Below are 11728 nucleotides of genomic sequence, written 5' to 3'. Positions count from 1 at the left end.
GCCTTAACGGTCCATTAGCAAAGGTAGGGAGGCTGAGTTTCTGCCTCTGAGTTTCTACTTCTCTTTTAGGGGAAATATTCTGCCTTTTTAATATATACTAAAATATTTCATTTCTCTAGGAGAGGGGTGGGTATTAACTTCCAACACAACCATGTAAGCATTTTCATAACTGCAGTGATTCACTTAACAAATGTGGCAAGAAAAGTAAAACTTACTTAACTAATTTCTCACTTAGCAACATAAATTTTGAGCTCAATTGTGGTCATAAGTTGAGGACTACCTGTATATGTTGAGGTTCTTATATTTCAGCTTCCTCCATACAACAGAGCTTAGATCCAATAGCTAAAAGGCCACTATCACAATCCAACTCTTACTAGATCTGCATTAAAAATGGCAGCGTAGGGTGTCCTTGTAATAAAGTTAGTCTGACGATCAGTCAGCCATGTGCTTTGGTAGAATATTCTATTTTTCCTTTTTTAAAAAAAAATGTATTTTAGAAATACATTTAAAATACGTTTAGAAATAGTAATTGTGAGAGGGATCTTGGAGTCCTGGCAGATCACGGGTGTCAAACCTGATCATGTCACATGATGTATTGTGACGTATTGCAACTTTTGGGGCCTGCGTGTGACATATCTGGTCTGCCGGCCACTAGTTTAACAGGCCTGTAGTAGACAATCATTGAGCCAACAGTGTGTTGCAGCTGCCAAAAACTCCAATGCAGTTCTAGGCTGTATTAACAGAGGAATAGAATCAAGATAATGTGAAGTGTTTATACCACTTTATAAAGCCTTGGCAAGGCCACACTTGGAATACAGCATCCAGTTTTGGTCATCACGATGTAAAAAAAGTGTTGAGACTCTAGAAAGAGTGCAGAGAAGAACAACGAAGATAATTAGGGGACTGAAGCATAGGTGTTATTCAGGTTTTGCCTCCTGAGTCCCAGCTGATCGGCTGGGTCTTCTTTTGTTGCCCTGCACAGGAGAACAGAGCTGGAAAGCAGGTTAGTGGGGTGGGGGAAGAAATGGAGATTTTGCAGTAACCTTCCCCTGCCACGCACACCAAGCCTCGCTCACAGAACCGGTAGTAAAAAGTTTTGAATCCCACCACTGGACTTAGCTAAAACATCTGAAGAAGGGTTGCTGGAATTGGGTAGGTCTAATTTAATGAAAAGAAGGACCAGGGGTGACATGATAGCAGCGTTCTGGTATCTCAGGGGTTGCCCCAAAGAAGAGGGAGTCAAGCTATTCTCCAAAGCACCTGAAAATAGGACAAGAAGCAATGGATGGAAACTAATTTAGGAGAGAAACTGAGAAGATATTTTCTGACAGATAGAACAAATAATCAGTGAAACTTCTTGTCTCCAGTAGTTGCGGATGTTCCAACATTGGAAGTTTTAAAGAAGATGCTGGATAACCATTTGTCTGAAATGGTATAGGGTTTCTTGCTGAAGCAGGGGATTGGGATTGAAGACCTCCAAGGTCCCTTCCAACCCGTTCTGTCCTGTTCTGTTCTAGTCCATTCTTTCTTCTACTATATATTGACAATTGCCCGCTTTTTCTTATCCCTGCTGCATATTTTCCACTGTCTGTGACCTAATGGAGACTTCCCTGTAGGTAAATGTACAGAATTTGCACATGGCATTTAACATTTAGCGGTTGTTATACAATTTCCTCCTTCAGGATACAGATACAGATAATCAGAGTTGGAAGGTACCTTGTAGGTCATCTAGTCCAACCCTCCGCCCACACCATTTTTGATTAAAGGCAGTCCAATCTCTTCTTGAAAGTCTCAAGTGATGGCGCCTCCACAACTTCCAAGAGCAAGCTGTTCCATTGGTTGATTGTTCTCACTGTTCTCACTTATTTCCAGGTTAAATCTCTCCTTGTTCAGTTTCTATCCATTATTCCTTGTCTGGCCTACAGGCGCTTTAGAAAATAGCTTGACCTCTTCCTCCCTGTGGCAGGCCTTCAAATATTGGAAGACCGCTATCATGTCTCCCCTGGTCCTTCTCTTTACTAGACTAGCCAAGCCCAGTTCCTGCAACTGTTCATTGTATGTTTTCGTTGTATGTTTTAGCTTCCAGTCCCCTAATCATCCTGGTTGCTCTTCTCTGTACTTTTTCTAGAGTCTCAACATCTTTTTTATAATGTGGTGACCAAAACTGGATGCAGTACTCTAGGTGTGGTCTTACTAAGGCTTTATAGAGTGGTACTAGTACTTCCCTTGATCTTGACTGTATCCCTCTGTTAATACAACTTAAGATTGCATTAGCTTTTTTGGCGGCGGCTGCACACTGCTGGCTCATATTTAGCTGGTTATCCACTAAGATCCCTCTAATCAAATTTCATGCTAGGAGCTCTTGGAGGCAGCCCTGGCCAGCAGGAGTGAACCTGGCTCCCGTGGAGCATCTCTCCTGATGCTGTTGCCATGTCCTAAATCCTTGGGAGCCACATTAAATAAGTCATAAAGTTTTAGGGGGCAAAGAGGTTTTGATCTCCACTGAGAGACACCTCCAAGAAAGCTTATTGTGTAAAGCTTATTGTTTTTTTAAAACAATCATAAACTTTTCGGGCTGAGCACGTCGCTAATCTTTGTAAGCTAAGTAGTCTCACATTTCACTTGACTCAGTTGCAAAGGTCGGTTGCTAGAAGTCAAAACCAAGCATTTAAACCGGGGATCTCCAAACTTGGCAACCCTAACCTGGTTAAGGAATGCTGGGAATTGAAGTACACAAGCCTTAAAGTTGCCAAGTTTGAAGACCTCTGATTTAAACAGTGAAAACATCTTGCAAACGCCTTAGGTAGTAGAGATGGGACACGCCTGTTTCTCTGCCTCCTATCTGGAGATGGCAGTCAGTTAGACAACATCTGTGCCTGAAAAGTGCAGAATGAAGGAGTTAAAACCATAGAGTACCTACCGTATTTCTAGAATTGGTAGAATTGTGGGGAGGAGGAGAGAAGGACAGAGGGATTTCCTCTTCCGGATGACTCATGGGAGGAAGGTGGAGTGTAGAGCGGCTTTTGTGCTCTTCCCAGGGTCGAAGCAGCAGCTGGCAGGTGAGTTGTGGGCAGCAGGTGGGAAGGGAATCCGGGAGCAAGTCGGGCTGTTCGGTTCCCTCCACGGCCTGGAAGCAGAGTAGCAAAAGGGTTGAAGCCTGTCAGCTGCTGCTATTGCAGGTTCCTTCCCTCCCCAAATTTAAGCCCACCGGTGGCTTCAATTTTCCTTCTGGTGAGAAGATTTAAAAAACCTCTTTTAAGTTAAGGCTGTTTCTCCATCACTAGAGGAGTGTTGCAGAGGAACGTCGTTGGAAGGATCCCTGGAGGTCATCTATTCCAACCCCCCGATCGAGCAGGAGACCCAAGATCATTTCAGAGAAATGGCTGTCCAGTCTCTGTTTCAAAGCCTCCAGTGATGGAGCACCCACAACTTCTGAAGGGAAACAGTTCCCACTGGTTTGTTCTGGGTGTCAGGAAATTTCTTCTTAGTTCTAGGTTGCTTCTCTCCTTCGTTAGTTTCCATCCAGTTTCTTGTCCTGCCTTCAGGTGCATTGGAGAATAAGTTGACACCCCTCTTCTTTGTAGCAACCCCTCAATTATTGGAAAACTACTATCATGTCACACCTAGTTCTTCTTTTCACTAAACTAGACATACCCAATTCCTGCAACCCTTCTTTATATAACATCAACCTCCAACCCGCAAATCATCCTTGCTGTTCTTCTCTGCCCTCTTTATACAGTGTCAACATCCTTTTTATATTGTGATTAAAACTGGATGTAGTATTCCAGGTGTGGTCTTACCAAGGCTTTATAAAGTGGTACTAATACTTCATGTGATTTTGATTCTATGCCTCTGTTTATATAACCAAAGATTATATTAGCTTTTTTGGCTGCTGCTTCACACTGCTGACTCATATAGGTGATCATCCACTAAGACTCCAAGGTCCCTCTCACAGTTACTGTTTTGGAGCCAGGTTTCGCCTAATCTGTATTTGTTTCTTAGTTTTTTTCTGCCCAGGTGTAAAACTTTGCTTTTCTCCACATTAAATTTCATATTGTTGGATAGAGCCCACTATTGAAGTCTGTCAAGATCTTTTAGAATAGAATTCTTTATCTGTTCGATCTCCCACTTGCTGCAGAGTCTGTCTCCCAGTTGATATCAGGGTAGTTCAAGTCTCCCCTTACTATTGTGGTATTTTTCCTACATACATTTGTTAATTGATTAGCAAAGAGTTCATCTATTTCTTCTGCTTGGTTGGGTGGTCTGTAGTATACACCTCTAGCAAAGTCATTTCCCACCCTTTTGTATTGACCTATATGGATTCTAGGATGTTTTTATCCTTGGTTTTGTGTATTTATGTAGAGATGTAGTGATCTTTTATATATAATGCAACTCTACCTCCTCTTTTGTTTGGTCTGTTTCTTCTGAATAGTTTGCATCCTTCTATCAGTACATTCCAGTCATGAGATTCCTCCCACCAAGTTTCAATAATGACAACTATATCATATCTGCCGTCATGTACTAATAGTTCAAGTTCACCCTGTTTGTTCCCTAAACTTTGAGCTTTAATATATAGACTGTATTGGTCTTGGATATGTTTCTTATATCTCCTACTTTGTAACTGGGATTTCCATCCTTTCCATCACTCTTGATTTCATTATGTTTTTCTTTTTTCTTTTTACTCTCTTCCTCCTTGTGTTTGGTCATCTAGTGGTTTTTGCTTGGAATAGGTTGCAGAGATTGGGGCCCTCTCCCCCTCAATTTTAGTTTAAAGCACTTTGGATAAGATGAGGCAGTTGTTTTCTGAATATACTGTTTCCAGTTCTTGGGAAATGCAGTCCATTTCTTGCCAATATCCCTTTGTCTAGGTCAGTGGTCCCCAACCGGTCGTCCACAGCCCACTTGTGGTCCACAAGAAAATTTTGGTGGTCCACAGAGAAATGGCACCCCCAGAGCACCCACCGCAAAGCAATTAATCCAGGCTTCGCAGGAACACAAGTCTGCGTTGCCCACATGGTCCGCGGAAACTCTCCCCGCCCACTCACTCCTTCTCTGGCAAACTTGCCTGCTAAGTTGCTATTTTTCCTTTTTCTGACCATCAGCTGTTCTGCTGTACCGGGAGATTTAGATTATTGGATTTCCTGCTTTCTAGCTAATCTTTAGATCTTTGGCCCTGCTTTTAAGCAGAGCCGAACCTTCCTTAGGACTGAAGCTTCTATTATTCAGTGCAGGTAGCTGATGGCAGAATCACTGATCTCTAAGTGAATCTGTGATTCTGTGAGCAACTCAATCTGCCTGCCTGCTTTGCCTGATTTTGGGTAAAAGTTGCTCTTTTTTTAATAAAAAATTCAATATTTACATACATGGTGTGTTGTAAGTTAATTTTGTGAATTTGCTTGCTAGCAAATTTTATGTGACAGACACAGATAGCCAATGGCAGAAAGATAGATCTCTGAATCTGTGATTCTGTGAGCAACTCAATCTGCCTACCTGCTTTGCCTGATTTTGGATAAAAGTTGCTCTTTTTTAAATTAAAAAAAAATCATTATTTACATAAATATTCATAGTATTCATCTATGTCTCTCATCTCTCTCTGTATCTCTCTCATCTCGGTGGCACAGTGGTTAGAGTGCAGTACTGCAAGCTACTTCTGCTGACTGCCAGCTGACTGCAGTTTGGCAGATCAAATCCCACCAGGCTCAAGGTTGACTCAGCCTTCCATCCTTCCGAGGTGGGTAAAATGAGGGCCCAGATTGTTGGGGGCAATAGGCTAACTCTGTAAACTGCTTAGAGAGAGCTGTAAAAGCACTATAAAGTGGTATATAAGTCTAAGTGCTACTGCTATTGTTGTCTCTCTCTGTATCTCTTTCTTTCTCCCTCATCACTTTCTCTCTATCTTATCTCTGTCTCTCATCTCTTTCATCTACTGATAGATTTTACAGATAATCAGAGTTGGAAGGGATCTTGTAGGTCATCTAGTCCAAGCAGGAGACCCTACACCATTTCTGACAAATGGCAGTCCAATCTCTCCTTGAAAGTCTCAAGTGATGGCGCTCCCACAACTTCCGAGGGCAACTTCTTGATTGATTGTTCTCACTGTTCTCACTTATTTCCAGGTTAAATCTCTCCTTGTTCAGTTTCTATCCATTATTCCTTGTCTGGCCTACAGGCACTTTAAAAAATAGCTTGACCCCTTCCTCCCTGTGGCAGCCCCTCAAATATTGGAAGTCTGCTATCATGTCTCCCCTGGTCCTTCTCTTTACTATACTAGCCAAGCCCAGTTCCTGCAACCATTCGTTGTATGTTTTAGCCTCCAGTCCCCTAATCATCCTGATTGCTCTTCTCTGTACTTTTTCTAGAGTCTGAACAACTTTTTTACAATGTGGTGACCAAAACTGGATGCAGTACTCTAAGTGTGGTCTTACTAAGGCTTTATAGAGTGGTATTAGTACTTTCCCTTGATCTCGATTGTATCCCTCTGTTAATACAATTTAGGATTGCATTAGCTTTTTTGACTGATGCTGCACACTGCTGGCTCATATTTAGTTGGTTGTCCACTAAGACTCCAAGATCCCTCTCGCAGTTACTGCTACTGAGCCTGGTTTCACCCAGTCTATACGTGTGCTTTCATCTCTGTCTCTCATCTCTTTCTCTCTCATCTCACGGGCCAACCAGTGTCTCAGGGTGGAGAGGAAATCGCACGTCTCCCAGTTGTGCAGCACCAGCAAGGGCTGGAAGGAACGCCCATGAGACCCAGCAAGAGGTGAAGCTTCACTCCCACCCTGGAATATGGAGTGAATCTCCATTCCCCACCCTTCCCTTCTCAGGCCAGTTGAGGAGTGAGTGGGAGGGGTGGGCAAGGGGCGGGGCCAGCCAGTGGTGGGTTCAGCTGACAGGAAGCCACAACAAGGGGACGAAAGAGGTTGCTGACTTCCATTGCTTCGGCCCACCTGCGCCATCACCCCACCCACTGCCATAACAGCATTCTTACTTCATTCTGACCAGCGAGGGCTCTGCTATTCCTTGCACGCTGCACCATCTGCAAAGTTGCACGTTGCATGTATTTCCCTCTAAGATGGAGATTTCCAGCCCCACCCTAAGCTGCCTGGCCAATTCCATATTCCAGAGTTCTAGTCACAGGACTGGCCCATTGGTCATCCCGGAGCAGCTCCTCCACCCAGGTGTGTTGCAGACCACCAAAATTTTGTTGCAGACCACCAGTGGTCCGTGGTCTAGGAAGGCAAAATTCTGTTGTCAACACCAGTTTTTAAGCCAGTGGTTTATTTCTAAAATCCTTTGCACTTTGATTGGATGTTGGCCTTTTATTGGATGTATAGATGAAAACACCACTTGTGCTCCTAATCCTTTAATTTGCTTCCCTAGCTGTTTGTAATCTCCTGTTATTGTTTTCTGATTCGTTCTGTCATTGGTTCCCACGTGTATGAGAAGAAAGGGGTAGTAATCTGTGGGGTTGATTATTTTAGTAAGGTACTCAATTACATCTTTTATTTTTGCTCCAGGGAAACTATATAACTCCCTTGAATAGATTGACTGCCTGATCTGCAGACTATAGTTTCTGTTCCTCTAAGAATTGTCACCAATATTCACCTTTTTTGCCCCCTAGGGAAGTCTGGAATACTTTTCTTCCTGTCACAGGAATGCTGGGTTGTGCCTCTTTTTTAAACAAACTATTGATTAATATTCTTTTGTAAGTGTTTGTATATTTTCTTCCAAGGAGAGATTAGGAAAGTGATTGCTCAGTTCCAGAGGAGCTTCATTGGAGTGGGCTATGGTAGATAGTAGGAGCTCTTGGTTTTCTTCTAAGAGTGACATATTTCCATTGCTCTTTAGATACATATGCTCATGTTCTGCAGAAGCTGTTTGTTCCCTATTGTGTTCGATTTCAGTGTATCCATTTTCTTCTTTCTATGCATATATGGAGACATCATTTTTTAGAAGCTGTCTGCTCCCTATTACGTTTTACTTTGGTGTACTCGTCTTGTTTAGGTTGGGATTTCTCGTTTTGCTCATTGACTTTCAGAGTGCTAGAGTTTCCTCTCTAAACACTTTACTTTTTCTTCTAGTAATTTAAGTAGTTTACATTTAATACATGCATAGTTTAATGCAAAGATGGGCATGATAAAGGACTAAAATGGCAGGGACCTAACAGAGGCAGAAGAGATTAGGAAAGGTGGCAAAATTACACGGAAGAACTATACAAGAACGAGCTTAATGTTCCTGATAACCACGATGGGGTGGTCACTGACCAGACATTCTGGAATGTGAACTCAAATGGGCCTTAGGAAGTCTGAGCAACAACAAAGCTAGTGGAAGTGACAGTGTTCCAGCTGAGCTATTCAAAATCTTAAAAGATGATACAGTAAAAGTGCTCCACTCAATTTGTCAGCAAATTTGGAAAACTCAACAGTGGCCACAGGATTGAAAAAGGTCAGTTTACATTCCAATTCCAACGAAGGGCAATGCCAAAGAATGTTCAAACTACCGCACTATTGCACTCATTTCAGATGCTAGCAAAGTTACGCTCAAAATCCTCCAAGCTAGGCTCCAGCAGTATGTGGACTGAGAACGACCGGAAGTACAGGCAGAATTTCGAAGAAGCAGAGAAACCAGAGATCAAATTGCCAACATACGCTGGATCATGGAGAAAGCTAGGGAGTTCTAGAAAAACTTCATTGACTATGATGAAGCTTTTGATTGCGTGGATCACAACAAATTGTGGCAAGTTCTTAAAGAGATGGGAGCACCAGAGCATCTTATTTGTCTCTTGAGAAACCTATAGGCGGGTCAAGAAGCAACAGTGAAAACTGGACACGGAACCACGGATTGGCTCAACATTGAGAAAGGAGTTCAGCAAGGCTGTATACCCATCGCCCTGCCTATTTAACTTATATGCAGAGCACATCATGAGAAAGGCGGGGCTAGATGAATCCCAAGTTGGAATTAGGATTGCCGGGAGAAATATCAACAACCTCACATATGCAGATGATACCACTCTAATGGCAGAAAATGAAGAGGAACTAAAGAGCCTTGAAACTCAACATTAAGAAAACTAAGATCGTGGCATCCGGCCCTCTCAATTCCTGGCAAATAGAGGGGGAAGAAATGGAGGTAGGGACAGATTTTATTTTCCTAGGGACTGCAGCCAAGAAATTAAAAGACGCTTGCTCCTGGGGAGGAAAGCTATGGCAAATCTAGACAGCATACTAAAAAACAGAGACATCACCCTGCCAACAAAACTGGCTATGGTTTTCCCAGCTGCAATGTATTGCTGTGAAAGTTCAACCATAAGAAAGGCTGAGCGCCAAAGAATTGAGACCTTTGAACTATGGTGCTGGAGAAGACTCCTGCGAGTCCCTTGGACTGCAAGGTGATCAAACCGGTCAGTCCTAGAGGAGATCAACCCTGACTGCTCTTTAGAAGACCAGATCCTGAAGAGGAAACTTAAATACTTTGGCCACCAAATGAGAAGGAAGGACTCACTGGAGAAGAGCCTAATGCTGGGAACGATTGAGGGCAATAGAAGAACGGGATGACAGAGAACGAGGGGGTTGGATGGAGTCACTGAAGCAGCTGGCTTAAATGGACTCAGGGGGATGGTAGACGACAGGAAGGCCTGGAGGAACATTGTCCATAGGGTCACAACGGGTCAGATACGACTTCGCAAATAACAACAACAACAATGGAGTCATAATTTTTTTTAGAAACAGTCTGCTCCCTATTGTGTTTTACTTTGGTGTAGTCTTCTTGTTTAGGTTGGGATTTCTCATTTTGCTCATTGACTTTCAGAGTGCTAGAGTTGCCTCTCTAAACACTTTACTTTTTCTTCTAGTAATTCAAGTAGTTTACATTTAATACCTACATAGTTTGGATCCTCTGTGGGCATAAGATGAAACATGTGGCACACTTTGCAAGAACTCTAGTGTCAGTCTTCATCTCCATGACATTTTTCTTTGTTTGCTTGAAAATTAGAATTAAAAATTTCTAAAAATGTAAATATTTTCCATGTTGCAAAGTGCCAGTTAGTTTACAAGCATTTTGATCCTTTCTTTTGTCTTGAAAATTCTTCACTCTTCCCTGTTTCAAGTGTCTGTCTCTTTTTCTGTGGTTTATTTTTTTCCTATTAGATCATTAAGAATTTAAACATTTCTAAAGAATTAAAGTAAATAAACTATTTTTTAAAAAATGTGTAGTTGAAAAAAGAAATTGAAAAATTGAAAAAAGAATTTTATTTTAAAAAATTGAAAAAAGGATTTAAAAATTGAAAAAAGAAATTTAAATTAAAATGATACTTAATAGTTAAAGAAATTGGAACAAGGTATTGAAAAATTGGAAAAAAAATTGAAAAGGAATTTTTCTTAAGGAATATTGGAATATTCCTTAAAGAATATTGAATTCCAGTATGATGTGGTCACTCTCGCCAAAGGTTCTGGCAACTTCAACTCCCTCTATCACTTCTCTATTAGTAAGAATTAGGTCCAGTATAGTTTTTCCTCTAGTTCCCTCTTCTACCTTTTGGATGACAAAGTTGTCCGCTAAGTTGGTTAAGAATCTGTTCGATCTCCCACTTGCTGCAGAGTCTGTCTCCCAGTTGATATCAGGGTAGTTCAAGTCTCCCATTACATCTTCATGTTGCCCTCTTGATATAGTTTGTAATCCACGCATGTATTGAAAATGACAGGTGGATACAATTTACAAGTTTTTTTACTTCCATGTCTTGCCAATAAGTATGGCATTTTCTATCTCATCCATGTATTAACCAGGTTCGATTGTGCTTAATCCAGCACTTTCTAAAAAATAGCTATTGAGGACCTTTAGGCACTGTTAGTTGCACAGGTAGTCCTCACTTACCACTTCTTCCCTAAGCCTTCAAAGTTACTATGGCCCAGTAGAAGCAGATGTGCACCTGATCCACAAAATTTGTGGTAATCCTAACAGTTGTTCAGTGACCACACATCAGCAGTGACTGTGATTTTGAAAGTGCAGGAAAAGAAATTGCACCAATTTGGGTTCTACCAATAGTTGCATATTTATGATGGCCGGAGCATCCCACACCGATGATCCCCATTTGTGACCTTCCCAGCTAGTTCTCACAAGCAAAATCATTGGGTATACCTGGCAGGAAATTGCAAGTCACAGTCATATGGAATTGCCTTTAACAACCTACAGTGATTTGCTTAACAACTACAGAGGAAGAGATGCAAGTTGGCACTGTCATGTGACATCATGCTTAACGATTGAGCTGCTTAATAATGCAGATATCAGTTCCAATTTTGGTAGATTAAGTGAGGACAACTTGAATGGGGATGTCACCAGAGGGGTTATAGACAGTATTTTCTGCTCTTATTTGCAGTTGCCGATTTCCATGAGCAAAAGTGATGCTTCAAATCTTGCAGAAGCTTTCAGCATCACTTCATCAGTTAAAGCCCCCAAATCTCTAAATTTAGCTCAGAAGATTTGAGCGTAAGCATTCTGGAACATTTTGTCAGGTTTGAAAGACATAGATTTTCTCCATGAATACATGTGTAGGTAGGGAATATCTGTATTTCTCTCTGTAGGGATAAGCCTGCAATTATATAATTTATCCCCAGCACTACAAGTTATAATTGATGATAGTCCTTTGTGTTGCTAAGAATTTGTGATTAACCCAATTAAACAACAGAATTTGATTGAATGCATATTTGAACATGGATCTTAGTAGTCTTCCATG

The sequence above is a fragment of the Pseudonaja textilis genome, chromosome 2 (assembly GCF_049901715.1).
Source record: "Pseudonaja textilis isolate UNSWEBS1 chromosome 2, rPseTex1.2, whole genome shotgun sequence".
NCBI lineage: Eukaryota > Metazoa > Chordata > Lepidosauria > Squamata > Elapidae > Pseudonaja > Pseudonaja textilis.
Note: the sequence above shows the minus strand (reverse complement) of the source record.